The following is a 16,062-nucleotide window of genomic DNA, read 5'->3' on the forward strand; positions in this document are numbered from 1 at the left end:
TTGCTAGCCTGTGATTAGTGACACCTAAGGATTTTTAAGCAGAGTAGCTGTTGAATCCATCTGCATTTCTGAGTTTCTCCTTTCCTGAGCCACCTCTACCACCATCTTTGGTGGTGTTTTGCCCTTCCTGTTAGGACACTGGCTGACAGATGAGGAAGAAAACCAGATGGCTTATTATTCCTTTGAAGTTTTGTCTGATCTGTCCTTTATAGTGAACAGAGTTAGATCCTGTGTCTCCTTATTTCAATAGTCCTGGAATAACTTGGCATCTTGAGACCTCTTGCAGCGAAGAGCCACCTTCCTGTAGCAGCTAAAGGGATGCATCACATAGTAGGTGAGAGACTAGCAGCACAATCAGTAACATAAAGAACGCCAGCACAATCTGACTCCTCATATTAAAAATTAACAATTTGCAATATACAGCAAAGCCTGCCACACTCCTCCCTTGTGAAGCTCATAACGGGAGAAAGCACCCTCCCCAGAGGATAAGAAGGGAACATTTTTATACAGAGGTGCCAATTTAATCATCAGAGGAAAGTTCTGTGTATCAAAGGGAGGGCAGAACTCTCAGGAAGAGGCTGGTGGTTTAATTGCCCATTTGTGAGTCCTGAAATCCCGTTATAGGCTTGTGTAAAGGCCAGGCGGAAGTATATCCGCCATGAAGCCTTACGCAGAGCAGACATGCAGTAAATATCTTCTGAATGATAAATAAGATCAAGGATGTAAACTAGCCACCTCTGGCAGATGCCTCAGCAGTAAGAATATTCTTAATATCATTTGCAGAGGCTTTACAGGTTAGAAAGACTTTCATTAATGCTGCCATTTTTATTTTCAGTGCTACCCAGCATAAGACTAGAATTTTAACCATGATTCTCAGGGGTCCTAGGAATGTTAAGGGAACTATTCAAGGTCACATGGCTATTTAGTGCTGTGGTTGGGACATGTACTCCGGTCTACTGAGTCAAAATGTACCATGTTCCTTGTGTGGTCTTTGGTGACTGTTTCAAAATCACCTGGTAGAAGTTAAAATGCAAACTTGAGGCCTTCACCCAATCAAACTCTTGAAGTAGGATCCCCGGGGAATCTCTCTTATTAACAGCAGTGCTTTAGAATTCTCACCCTACAAGATTTTTGACAACCACTCCACCAAAGAATACCTCACATAGACTGAGATACTTAATCAAAACTCCAGAAGTCTAAAATATTGCCAGGATAAAGCTTAATACCAACGGAGAATCCATGTAAGTTTTTCTAAAGAAACTGTTAAGTCAAAGTTGAAGATAGATCTAAAGGTCACTTTCCATGTCCTGGGTCAGTGGACAGAGTCCTCTGTTTGTTATTTAGATTTTTGACTGCAAATTTTTGAATTTCAGGGAATATTGATGACTTTTTTTTAAATTTGGAAATTTTTGTCTACTTGTTGGTTCTTTCATTTTCCCCCTAATTTTATTTCTCCTTAAATACAACACAAATTTGATTTAAGTTCAACATGAATCACTATACCTTGTTTTAGTTTTTTTTCTTCCTAGCCTGGTGGCATTTATTGTAACTATAGATTCTTATATCTCAAAATTCGATGAATAAATGTGTGCCCATGAACAGATTTAACGTTAGAGCAAGTCATTCCCTGAAGTTTCAGAATATTGAGCACATAACGTAGTAAACCACATATGCATTCTCTGTTGTATATTAATATATTTGCCAACTTTTAAGACAAATAGTTAAAAACTATCCAATTTTATATTTCTGGAAAAACTTTTAATTACATTTATTAAAAATGTTTCTTTCAAACATTTTATTTCTTAAGTTTTTATTTTAATTCACATATAGTTAGCATTGAGTGTTGTATCAGTGTTAGGTGTGCAATATAGTGTTGTGACACTTCCATATATCACCCAGTGCTCATCACAAGTGCCTTCCTTAATCCCCATCACCTATTTAACCCATCTCCCCTCTGATAACCATTAGTTTGTTCTCTGTAGTTAAAAGTCTGTTGCTTGGGGGGCGCCTGGGTTGTCCAGTCACTTGAATGTCCAACTCTTGATTTAGGCTCAGGTCATGGTCTCCAGGTTTGTGAGATGAAGCCCAGTGTCAGTGCTCTGCACTGACAGCATGGAGATAGCTTGGGATTCTTGTCTTTTCCTCTCTTTGCTCATTTGTTTCTTAAATTCCACATATGAATGAAATCATATGGCATTTGTCTTTCTGACTGACTTGAATTGCTTAGCATTGTACTCTCCAGCTCCCTCTGTGTCTCGCAAATAGCAAAATTTCATTCCTTTTTATGACTGAATAACATTCCACTATATATATATGTATACATATATACATATGTGTTTTGGGTTTTAGCCATTTTGACAGGTGTGAGGTGACAATTCATTGTAGTTTTGATTTATATTTCCCTGGTGATGCGTGACTCTGAGCATCTTTTCATCTGTCTGTTGGTCATTTGGATGTCTTCTTTGGATAAATGTTCATGTCTTTGCCCATTTTTTAAAATTGGATTATTTGCTTTTGGGGCATTGAGATGTCTAAGATCTTTATATGTTTTGGATATTCACCCTTTAATGGATATGTCATTTGCAAATATCTTTTCCCATTCAGTAGGTTGCCGTTTAGTTTTATTGATTGATTCCTTCAATAAGCAAAAAATTTTTTTTTTGGTGTAGTCCCAATAGCTTATTTTTATTTCCCTTGTGTGAGGAGACCTATGCAGAAAGAGTTGATTATGCTTCCTTCTAGGATTTTTATGGTTTCAGGTCTCACACTGAGGTCTTTAGCTCATCTAGAGTCTATTTTTGTGTATGGTAAATGTGGTNATTTAGTTTTATTGATTGATTCCTTCAATAAGCAAAAATTTTTTTTTTTTGGTGTAGTCCCAATAGCTTATTTTTATTTCCCTTGTGTGAGGAGACCTATGCAGAAAGAGTTGATTATGCTTCCTTCTAGGATTTTTATGGTTTCAGGTCTCACACTGAGGTCTTTAGCTCATCTAGAGTCTATTTTTGTGTATGGTAAATGTGGTCCAGTTTCATGGTCCAGTTTCTTTTGCATGTAGCTGCCCAGTTTCCCCAACACCATTTGTTGAAGAGACTGTTTTTATCCCATTGCTTATTCTTTCCTCCTTTGTTGAAGGTTAATTGACCATATAATTGGGAGTTTATTTCTAGGCTTTCTATTCTGTTCCACTGATCTATGTGTCTGTTGTGGTACTGGTACTGTACTGTTTTGATTACTACAGCTTTGTAATATAACTTGAAGTATGGAATTGTGATGCTTCTGGCTTTGCTTTTCTATTTCAAGATTGCTTTGCTATTTGGAGCCTTGTGTGTTTCCATACAAATTTTAGGATTGTTTGTTATAGTTCTGTGAAAAATGATGTTGGTATTTTGATAGAAATTGAATTGAATCCGTTGATTGCTTTGGGTAGTGTAGACATTTTAACAAGACTAGTTCTTCCATTCCATGGGTGTGATGTGTCTTTACATTTCTTCATGTCATCTTCAGTTTCTTTCACCATTGTTATATAATCTTTCACCTCTTTGGTTAAGTTTATTCCTAGGGATCTTGTAATTTTTGCTTCAGTTGTAAATCAGAGTATTTCCTTAATTTCCCTTGCTGTTTCATCATTAGTATATAGAAATGCAACAGATTTCTGCCCATTGATTTTGTGTCTTGTGACTTTACTGAGTTTATCAGCTTTAGTAGTTTTTTGATGGGGTATTTCAGGTTTCATGTACAATATACCATGTCATCTGCAAATGGTGTGTTACTTTTACCAATGTGGATGCCTTTTATTTGTTTTTGTTGCCTAATTGCTGTGGTTAGGACTTGTAGGAATATGTTGAGTCAAAGTGAGAGTGGACATTGTCTTGTTGCTGACTTTGTGGGAAAAGCTCTCCATTTTTGATGACATTTGCTGTGGGTTTTTCATATGTGGCTTTCATTATGTTGAGTTTTGTTCACTCTAAGCTGACTTTGTTGAGCATTTTTATCACAAATGGATTGTATACTTTGTCAAGTGCTTTTCTGTGTGTTGAAATGATCAGATGTTTTTGAATCCTTATTTATATGATGTATCACATTAATTGATTGGTGACTATTGAACCACACTTGTATCCCAGGAATAAATCCCACTTGATTGTGGTGAATGACTTTTTTTAATGTATTGTGGGATTGAGTTTGCTAGTACTTTGTTAAGTATTTTGCATCTATGTTCATCAGGGATATTGTTTGTAATTCTCTTTTGTAATGTCTTTATCTGGTTTTGGTATCAGAGTAATATTGGCTTCATAGAATGAGTTTGGAAGTTTTCCTTCCTTTTCTATTTTGTGGAACATTTTGAGAAGAATAGGTATTAACTCTTCTTTAAATGTTTGGAATTTGTCTGTGAAGCCATCTGGTCCTGGACTTTTGTTTTTTGGGAGGTCTTTGATTTCTGATTCAATTTCCTTGCTAGTTATCCATCTATCTAACCATCTATCTATTGCTTGTACATGATATCTGGGTAATCTCTATTCTAGGTTAGGAATTAAATTCAGAAGACCCAGGGTTTTCTTCAAATCCTACTGGCAATTATAGCAGTGGCCAATAAATTTTGGTATGAAAGGATCAGCTAAAAATTATTTATGATTTTTGAAATTATTTTACCTACCACAAAGTTGAAAATCTTTTTATAAAACTTAGTTCGAGTGATCTAAATCTGCTGCTGCTTAAGCAATTCAGTTAAGCACATTTGGACAGCCTGGGTGGTTGAGTCAGTTAAGTGTCGATCTTGGTTTAGGCTCAGGTCCTCATCGCCCTAGGTGGGGTGCTGCGCTGACAGCATGGAGCCTGCTTGGGGTCCTTTCTCTCCCTCTCTCCCTCTCTCCCCCTATCCTTGGGTTGCATGTAAACATTAGCTTTTTTTGTATCTCTCAAAATAAATAAATACATTTAAAACAACAACAACAAAAAACAAAAATAAGCATATATATATTATGTAATATATATATAATCTCTACCTTAATTCTAAGAATATGCAATCTTTATTTCATTTATAACATCACTTATTTGCAGTAGTATTGAAACGGGAATGCCTATCTTTTTCTTTACATTAGCTCTGTACTTCCTTTTTTAAAACATTTATTTATTTTTCAGAGAGAAAGAGAGACAGAGTGCCATTGTTGGAGCAGCAGAGAGATAGGGAGACACAGAATCCAAAGCAGGCTTCAGGCTCTGAACTTGAGCACAGAATCTGACGTGGTGCTCAAACTTATGGACCGTGAGATCATAACCTGAGCCGAAGTCAGATGCTTAACTGACTGAGCCACCCAGGCGCCCCAGATCTGTACTTCCTTAAGGGAAGGGTCATATTTTTAACATTTTATATCTTGTACAAGGTCTTAAGCAAAACAGGTGTTACAGCACTGGGCTTCTGTCATGTCCTCTAATGATTCATGTCTCCTAGAATCTGTGCCCTTCCCATGTTGAATCAGCGTTGACATTGAGTGACCAACAGAATATGCCGAATGTAGTGATGTGTGACTTCGAAACCTCGGTCATAAAAAGCACTGGAGCTTCTTCCTTATTTTCGTGGATCATTCACTCCAGAGGATACCGGCTATCATGCCATGATGACAGTCAAACAACTCTTTGCCCATTTGTAGTGGAACGGAGGCTGCTGAATAAAACTCATCACAAAGCTACTAGCCTTGTAATTGAATCACCTTGGAAGTGAGTCTTCAACACAGTCAATACCTGACTGCAACATAACTGAATCCAAGCTGGAATCACCCAACCAAGCAGTTCCAATTTTCTTTACCACAAAAACCACAGACCAATAGTTGCTTGATCACATAGCTCTGAACATCTGTTTAATGGATAGGATTTTTATGGCTAATGCATGATAATCATTGCTTTAAGCCAGTAACTTTTGGGTAATTTGTTACTCAACAATAGAAAATAAATACAAAATTTTATGACCAGAGGCAAGAGCATGACATGAAAGATTTCAAGTTATTGGATGCATGCCAACTGCTGTAATGATCATAATCTATATCTCATTCTTTTGGTTTATATGAAGATTTTAAGAGAAAAATTAGTTTTTAGGTTTTAGAAGAATAGATTATGGTGGTGAGGTAGAGAAAAACAACTCCTATTTGTGATAAATTCTCAAAAGATTAAGCCTTCAGTGGTGAGTCAGAAGGTTTGATTCCCTGGTAATAAGAAAGTATGTGAGCTGCAGAAAAGGAAAATTTTGAAGATTAAGAAAGACCTGTCAGGAAGCCTTTCCAAAATGGCAGACTAAGTGCCTCTAAAAATCTGCTTCTCTGTAAAAGCAATAACAATTGCAAAAAATCTCTAAATCAGCTTGTGTAGAAATGTGGAAATAAAGGCTTCTAGTAATTTAAGTAGCACTTATTCAAAGAAAGTAGCTGATTATCAGTGAGCAAAGCAAGCTTTGTGACATCTTAAGTTTTCTTCTTCCCATTTCTCTGTCCAGAAAGATAGTAGCTGTGGGAACCGATAACCTCACAACTATGCTATTTGTGAAAAACAACAGTTTGTGAGGCACTGGATAGGCCAAAGCAGTTTGGGTTCTCTCAACATCCCCATCCCCAGAGTATTTTCATGACTTTTCTTGTCCAGTAGCTCCTTCAAAAAACAGTTTTCAGGGCTTTCTTTTATAGAGTCTGATGTAGATTTGTCTGTGCAAACAACATATCCCCAGATAGGCTGATCGTTAAGACAATCAGCTTCGGTGATTTAATCCTAAAGCAGCGATACAAGTGGCTGACCAAAAAACTTAAAAGGAAGAACTGAGAAATAAGATGTCCATAGGAACATTTTAAAGGCTCCAGCATATTTTAAATACTCCAATAAAAGCCCAGAAGTAACACACATGTTCAGGGCTGTGCTCATGTCATAAATGAACTGAGAAGGTCTTAAACTGTGTTTCATCTCTGGGTCATATTGAGAAACAGCTGGTTTTGAAGAGATTATCCTGGATTATGTAGTTTCCAGTTTAAGGTTCTTTGAATATGGAAATTGGAGGAATAAGAGTTCCTGCCAGAGGGATAAAATGTGGCAAAGATTCAAAGAGCTGCTAATGACTTTGAAGACGTGATAGGGCTGCCAGTAAAAGAATGCAGGCAGTGTCTATCAACTAGAACAACATTAAAAGAAAGAAAACAGATTCAGTCACAGAGCCTCAGGTAGGAATGTTGTCCTGCCAACACTTTGGATTTTGCCTTGTGAGACTCATTTTGGACATTAGACCTGCAACATTGTAAAATAATAAATTTGTGTAGTTTTAAGCCACTAAATTTGTGCTAATTTGTTTCAGTGGCAATAGGAAAATAATATGGGGTCAGGGAGGACATGCTTTTGAGAATTGGCAGATTATATATTTAAAATGACAGGTTACAAAAAAACGAGGAAAGTGTGTCCCATATCCTGGAAGAAAGCCAGTCAATAGCAATGATCTCAGAGGAAGCACAAATGTCAGACTTAATAGACAAAGACTGTAAATAAGCTATTAAAAGCATTTAGGCAGTTACATTAAAAGTGTTTAATAAAAGTTATGTCTAAAGAATTTATGAAAAGTTTGAGAGAAATATCTCACCAAATTATCAATAAAGAGACATGTATAAAGTAGACAAAGAGAAGTTCTTGAGTCGAAAAGTACAAAAAGTAAAATTAAAAATTCACTAGGGAGGAGCAACAACATTTTTGGTCTGGCAGAAGAGAGAACAAAAAAATTGAATATAGGTCAGTTTAAATAAACCAGTCCAAGCAGCTTAAAAAAGAATGAAGAAAAATGAACAGAGCCTCAATCTGTGAGAACCTCATCACATGTACAAATATATAGATAAATGAATTAAGAAAAAGGGAAACAGAAAATGTGAAAAAATAATGACCTAAATAGTTTTAAATTTGATTTAAAAACCTGAATTCCAAGGAGAATAAACTAAAAGAGATGCACACCTACACATATGTTCAAATTGTCAAAAGACAAAGAATAAATCTTGAAAGCAGCAAAACAAACAAAAAAACTCATCATACACAAGCCTTCTCAAGAAGATTAACATCATTTTTCATCAGAAATCATGAAGCCTAGAAGGTAGTAGGCTGATGTACTCCTAGGAAGAAATAGATAATTCAATAATGATAGACTTCAGTCTTAAATACCACCCTATTAATAAGGAATTGAATAACACAGAAATAGAAAACTTAAAAAAAATCTATAAACCAACTAGATTTAACAAGCATCTATACAGCACTCCAACCAACAATAGAATGTCCATTCTTCTACCAAGTACATGTGGTACGTTCCCCAGGATAACCCATATGTAAATCCATAAAAGCAGTCTTGATAAATGTAAAAGGATCAAAATAGTAAGTTTATTCTCCAACCATAAGGTGATAAAATTTGAAATAAATAACAAGGAAATTGGGGAAACCCACAAGTAGGTGAAAATGAAACAACATAGTCATAAATAGTCAAGATGTCAAGTAAGAAAACTGCTAATGTTACACAATGCGTTGTGAGAAATAAAAATGAAAATATATAATACTAAAACTTATGGGATGTTATAAAAGCAGTTGCTTAGAGGGAAATTTATAGCAATACATACCTATATTTAAAAAGAAGAAATACTGGGGCGCCTGGGTGGCTCAGTTGGTTAAGCGTCTGACTGCGGCTCAGGTCATGATCTCATGGTTCCTGAGTTTGAGCCCCGCGACAGGCTCTGTGTTGACAGCTAGCTCAGAGCCTCGAGCTTGTTTCAGATTCTGAGTCTCCCTCTTTCTCTGAATTTCCCCTGCTCGTGCTGTCTGTCTGTCTGTCTCTCTCTCTCTCTCTCAGAAATAAATAAAACGTTAAGAAAAAATTTTTAAAAGAAATATTTGAAATTAACAGCCTAATCTTCCACTTAAGAAAAAGCAACAACAACAAAAAAATAGTGCTTGCTTTGTAGCACATAGACTAAATTAGAACAATACAGAGAAGATGAGAATGGCCCCTGTGCATGGATGACATGCGAACATGTGAATTGTTCCATATTTAAAAACAAAACAAGAAAAGTAAGTGCAAGTTAAACTGGAAGGGAGGAAGGGAGAGAGTAAGGAAGAAAGGGAGGAAGGAATATTATAGTAGAAATAAATGAAGCAGATAATATAAAAACATGGGACAAAATCAAAACTTTGTTTTTAAAAATGCAGCAAGATTGACAAAACTTGACCTTGATTGACCAAGAGAAGGAGAGTAGACTCAAATATCAAATCACTACAATAAGGAGTCAAGGAGGAGCTATCACTAATGATAGCACAGAAATAAAAATAATGAGACTATAAACTGAATAATTGTATGCAAACAAATTAGATAACTTACATAAAGTAAATAAATTCCTAAAAAGAAACTTCTAAATCTGCCTGAAGAAGTAGAAAATGTGATTATACCTCCAACAAGTAAACATAATAAATTTGTAATCAAATAATTTCCCACAAAGAAGAGCCCAGGCCAAGATGGCTTCATTGGTGATCTATCAAACCTTAAAAAATTAACACCAGTAGTTAATTTTAGAGTAGTCTCTCTACCCCTCCCCTTCTCATGCTCTCTCTCAAAAATAAACATTAAAAAAATTTAAATGTCTATTGTATTTTATATACTACTAATGAAGACTCTTAAAATTAAGAAGCAATTAAATTTATATTAGCAACAAAAAATAAAATAGGAATAAACTTTAAAAAGTGCAAGACTTACACACTAAATTATAGAACATGGCTGAAAAATATTAAATGTCACAGCTAATTTAAAAGATCATATGGTCATGATTGAGTTAATGTTAAGACAGAAATTTGATCCACAGAGTCAATGTAATCTCTGTCAAAATTCCAAATACTTTTTTACATTTTGAAATGCTGATCTTAAAATTCATATAGAAATGCAAAGAACCTAGAATAGTCAAAACAGGATCATGTGTTTCTGCCATGAGGATGGAAATTATTTTATATATATAACAGAATTTTCATCTTTATGCTATATTTTATATATATCCTGTGTGTGTGTGTGCGCGCGCGTGCAATAGTGATGAGAATCCAGAAATAACTCTTACATTACAGTTAACTCATTGTGACCGGGTGCCAACCAAGTTCAGTGGGCAAACAACTGTGTATTCAACATCTAGATAGCTTCATGCAAAACAATGAAGTTGGACCCCTACCTCACACCATATGAAAAATACTTTATACTGGATTACAGAACTAAATGTAATAGCTAAAACTATAAAACAGTTTGAAGAAAATGGGAGTAAATCTTTGTGACCTATTACCTATCAGGCAGTAGTTGAGTAGATAGGACACAAAAAGCACAAGCATGAAAGAAGAAATGTTGAATTCGATTGTATCAATTGTTACTTATTATTATGAATAAACTTGTATTGCAAGAACACCATCAAGAAGTGAAAATACAAATCCAAAGTGGATGAAAATATTTTCTGATTACATACTTGGTAAATGTCTAGTGTCTAGAATATATTTAACGAAAAAACCCCTTTTGACTCAAAATTAAAAAACAATTAAAAATTGGGCAAAGAATTTGAATAAATATTTCCCCAAAGAAGACTTACAAATGGAAAATAAGCACATAAAAATATGTTCACAATAATGAGTAGTTCAGGAAATAGAAATAATTACAATGAAATACAATGTCACGCCTATTAAGATGCTTAAAATGACAAAAACAAGAATTAGAAAGGATATAGGGAAACAAGAAGCCTCATATACCTATACATTGCTGATTGGATTGTAAAACGGACGAATCCATGTAGGACAATAGTTGGGCAATTCCTTGGAAAAAAATATTGTCATTAAAGTATAATGACATGCAATATCCTATTAGTTCCAGATGTACATCAAAATAATTTGATATTTTTATACAGTATGAAATGATCACCACAATAACTCCATTTACCATCTATCGCCATACAAAGTTATGATATTACTGACTGTATTCCCTATGTTGTACACTACATCTCCATGACTTATTTTATAACATGAAGTCTGCACCTCTTAATTTTATTTTGCCACCTCCCCACTACCTCCCCACCCTGGTCACTAAGTTTGTATCTTGTATATATGAGTCTGTTTCTGTTTTGTTTACTATTGTTTCTTAGATTCCACATATAAGCTAAAGCATATGGCATTATATTTGTCTTAGGACAATACTCTCTAGGTTGGTTCATCTATGTTATTGCAAATGAATTTTTTATGGCTGAGCAATATTTGGTTGCATATATGTACACCATATCTTCTTTATCCATTCATTTATCAGTGTACACTTAGGTTGTTTTCATATTTTGGCTATTATAAATAGTGCTATAATTAACATAGTGGTGCATATATCTCTTCAAATTGATGTTTTTGTTTTCTTTGGATAGAAATAACAATATGGAACTCCTAAATCATATTGTAGTTCTATTTTTAATTTTTTGAAGAATCTTATTTTTCTCCACAGTGCCTGCACTAATTAATATTCCTACTAATAGTGGATGAGAATTCCCTTTTTATAACATCATCACCAACATATTCCTTTTTTTTTCTTTTTGATAATAGCGTCTGATGGGTATGAACTAATACCATGTTGTAGCTTTGATTTGGATTTCCTTGATGATTACTGATATTGAGCATGTTTTCATGAATGCATTGGCCATCATCATGTATTTGGAAAAATGTATAGTCAAGGCCTCTGTCCATATTTTATTCTGGTTGTTTCTGTTATTAAGTTGTGTAACTTCTTTATGTATTTTGAATATTAACCTCTTATTTGATGTATGCTTTACAGATATCTTCTCCCATTCACTATGTTGCCTTTTTGTTGTTGATGGTTTTATTGGGCGTGGAGTTGCTTTTTAGTTAATCCCACTTGTTTATATTAGCTTTGGTTGCACTTGGCTAAGGAAAGGGTCCAAAAAAATATTGCTAAGGCTGATGTCCAAGAGCTTACTGCCTAGATTCAGTGAAAATAAAATCCTTGGAGAAGCTTTAAAAAAGCTTACTGCCCATGTTTTCTTAAATAAATTTTATGGTTTCAGGTATAGTTTCAAGTCTTTAATCCCATTTGAATTAATTTTTGTATATGGTGTAAGATAGTGGTCCAGCTTCATTCTTCTGCATGTAGTTGTCCAGTTTGTTTTGGGGCTGTCTATTCCATTGATCCGTGTGTTTATTTTTCATATCAGTATCATGCTGTTTTGATTACTATAGCTTTGTAATACAGGTTGAAATCAGAGGGCATGATGCCTCCAGCTTTGCTCTTTCTCAAGATTGCTTTGGCTATTCTGGCTCATTTGTTGTTCCATACAAACTTGATAATAGTTTGCTCTAGGTCTGTTAAAAATATCATGGCATTTTGAAAATAATTGCGTTGAACATGTAGGTTGCTTTAGGTAACATGTACATTTAAAACGTGGTCTTCCAGTCCATGAGCATGGTATATTTTTTCATTTGTGTTGTCTTTCATCAAAGTCTTAGATATTTCAGAGTCCTGCAGCCCATAGATTTTGGAAATTTGTGTTTTCATTTTTATTTGTCTCAAGGTATTTTGTGATTTACTCTGATGTATTCATTCACCTGATTTAGTAGCATGTTGTTTAGTTTCCATACCTTTTTCCCAGTTATTTTCTTAAGAGATATCTTCTTTCATACCATCATGATTGTAAAGGATGCTTAATGAGATTCAGTCTTCTTTAATTTATTGAGATTTGTTTTGTAGCCTAAGGTGTGATCTGTCCTGGAGAATGTTCCATGTGTACTTGAAAGAAATGTGTATTGTACAGTTTTTTGGATGAAATGTTCTGTGTATATCTATTTAGTCCATCTGGCCTAATGTGCTAAGGCCAATGTTGTCTTACTCACTTTCTGTCTGGATAATCTATCCACTGATGATAAGTAGGGTATTAAAATCCATTACGGGGGCACCTGGGTGGCTCAGTCAGTTAGGCATCCAACTTTGCTCAGGTCATGATCTCCCAGTTCATGAATTCAAGCCCCGCTTCAGGCTCTGTGCTGACAGCTCAGAGCGTGGAGCCTGTGTCATATTCTGTGTGTGTGTGTCTCTCTCTGCCCCTCCCCTATTTATGCTCTGTCTCTCTCTGTCTCAAAAATAAATAAACACTAAAAACAAAAAAACCCATTACTATTATTGTTATGTTATAATTTTTACTTAATGTCTGTTAATATATTCTTTATATATTTAGGTGCTTATATACTGGGGGACAAATATCTACAAATGTGTTATTTTCTTTATAGGACTCCTTTTTCATTTGTTATGTCTTCTTTTGTCTTTTGTCACAGTCTTGGTTTCAACATCTGATTTGGTCTGATAATGAGTATTGCAACTCCAGCTTTCTTTTTATTTCTGTTTGCATGGAATACATTTATCCATCTCTTCACTTTCAGTCTATGTATTCTTTAAATCTGAAGGGCGTCTCTTGTAGACCACATATAGTTGGGTCTGTTTGGTCTTGTTTTGTTTTGCATTCAGCCAAACTTTGGGAGTGGTCAGTCCATTTACATTTAAAGTAACTATTAATAGTTATGTAGTCATTGCCATTTTGAACTTGTTTTCTGGTTTTGTTTGTTTGTTTTGTAGTTCTTCTCTGCTCCTTTCTTCTCTTCGTCTCTTCCTATATGGTTTGATGGTTTTCTATAGTGTTATGTTTGAGTTCCTTCTGTTAATTTTTTTTTCTATTACAGATTTTTGACTTGTGGTAACAATGAGGTTTATGTATTTATAGCAATCTATTTTAAGCTTAGAGTGACTGAGGTTCAAATACATTCTAAAAGCACTACATTTTTACTTTCTACACACACACACACACACACACACACACACACACACACACTTCATGTTATTGATGCCAAATTTTACATCTTGTTATTTTGTGTATTCCTAAGTTGCTTAATGCTGTAGTTGATTTTACTATTTTTGTCTTTTAATCTTCACACTAGCTTTTTGAGTAGCTAATCCACCACCTTTACTAGGAAAATACTCTTTCACTTAAGACACTTAGATTTCATTTACATTTACCGATAGTAATGAGATTTTTTTCTTTCATTTATTTTCCTATTTCTAGTTTTGGTCTTTTTCATCTAAAGAAGACCCTTGAACATCTCTTAAAATGCCAGATTAGTGGCGATGAGCTTCTTTAGTTTTTGCCTGAAAAACTGTATCTGTCCTTCAGTTGTAAATGATAATCTTTCTGGGTAAGATTCTTCGATATAAGTTTTTTGCTTCTAGCACTTCAAATATATCCTGCTACTTTCTTCTAATCTTGCAAAGTTCTGCTGAAAATCAGCTGATAATCTTACAGAGCTTCCCTTGTATGTAAGTCTTGGTTTTTCTTTTTGTGTTTTTCAGATTCTCCTTTATTTTTAACTTTTGCCATTTTTTATCATATCTTCGTATGGATCTCTTTAGGTTCATTTGTTTGAAATACTCTCTGCTTTCTGGACCTGGAAGACTGTTTCCCAAGGTTAGGGTAATTTCAGCTATTATTTCTTCAAATAAATTTTCTTCCCCTTTCTCTTTCTTTTCTCCTTTTAGGCCCCTTATAATGTGATTGTTAGTATGCTAGATGTTGTCTGAGAGGTTTCTTAAACTATCCTCAAAAATTTTCAAAAATTTGTTTTTCCTTTTGCTGTTCTGAGTTATTTCCACTATTTTTTCTTCCAGATTGCTAATCTGGACTTTTCTATGTCCTCTAATCTATTGATTCCCTCTTGTCTATTTTTCATTTCAGTAATTGTATTCTGGTTGATGTATTTTTGAATCTACAAACTTTGGTGGAGTTCTATATTCTTTCAATTCTTTTCCCAAGTTCAGTGAGCATCTTTACGACCATTACTTTGAACTCATAACATTCATTTCTTTGTTTTCTCTCCATCCGTGAGGTTTTTGTTGTTTCATGTAGAACATCTACCTTGGTCTCCTCATTCTGTTTGACTTCCTGTGTTTGTTTCTGTGAATTAAGTGGATAAGCTGCCTCTTCCAGTATTGAAGGAGAGGACTTGTTTAGGAGCATCCTCTCTGTAAACTGTGTGATCCTAGGGGTTTGGGGGCCTGCCTGGAGCTAGAGTGGATGTAGGCTGGGGAGGTCCCGGGGTACGTTGCATTGGGGCCACGCTGGTGGGTCAGCCGGAGCTGGTGCAGGTGCTATCCAGGGATTCCAGAGTGTGCGATCCCAGAGCCACACATTGAGGACAACTGGATTGGAAGAGAGCACAGGCTAGGGTTCCTGGGACTCTATTTGCTGGAGCCACCCTCATGAGATAGCTGGAACTGGAATGGGCATGGTCCAAGGTGAACCTAAAGCAGTCAGCTTTGTAGAACAGCTGCAGCTCAAGTGGGCACAGGCTGGTGGGCTCTGTGGGCATGCTGCCCCGGGGCTGCCTCAGTGGGGTGGCCGCATCAGGCATACTGTGCCAGGGTTATCTTATTAGGATGGATGAAACTGTAGTGGGCCTTGGCAGCAGGGCATCTTGGGATATGCCCATACCGGGGCTGCCTTTGCAGGATGTATGGGCCTGGAGTGGGCACGAGTCAGGGATTTCCTGAGGTGTGTGTTATGTTGCTGCCCCAGTGAGACAGCTGGGGCTGGTGTAGCCATGGATGGGAGGGTCCCAGGGGTGTCATATGAGGCCACTTTGGAGGAACAGTTGGGAGGATGTAAAAAATGGTTCTTATCAGTGCCTCTGACCCCAGAGAAAGTTCTAACAGTTACCTGGTCTCGGGCACATGCCCTAAGGTTGGTAAATACATTTCTTTCACTTATAGTCTAGTTGCCCTTTAAAATGCTTTCCTCCCCACCCTGTGCCCTAGGGTGGATAAGTCTGCATGTAGGCCCTTCAGTGATAACCCTCCCTGCTGTAGGTCATTACATTGGGGGTGGGGTTCCTTGAAACGCTTGCATTCCTGTCTTCCACAACAAAACTGCACTGTCCCTGAAAGGTAGAGTATAAACTCTCTGAGGCACCACAGACTTTCAATGCATGCAATTCCAATTAGACCTTGTTTTGCTG

The 16,062-nt window shown here is 35.9% G+C and overlaps 1 protein-coding gene and 1 non-coding gene across 3 annotated transcripts in view; both read left to right on the plus strand.

The window, feature by feature from the left end:
* Positions 1-16,062, plus strand: part of TAFA1 (TAFA chemokine like family member 1) — a 505,381-nt gene that overhangs the window by 145,563 nt on the left and 343,756 nt on the right. The gene's annotated exons all lie outside the window — the stretch shown is intronic.
* LOC144236990 (U6 spliceosomal RNA) lies at positions 8,946-9,050 on the plus strand. The gene has a single exon (XR_013336726.1). It is a non-coding gene; the product is annotated as a U6 spliceosomal RNA (small nuclear RNA).

Source organism: Crocuta crocuta, unplaced genomic scaffold (genome assembly GCF_008692635.1).
Source record: "Crocuta crocuta isolate KB4526 unplaced genomic scaffold, BGI_CrCroc_1.0 scaffold126, whole genome shotgun sequence".
Classification (NCBI taxonomy): domain Eukaryota; kingdom Metazoa; phylum Chordata; class Mammalia; order Carnivora; family Hyaenidae; genus Crocuta; species Crocuta crocuta.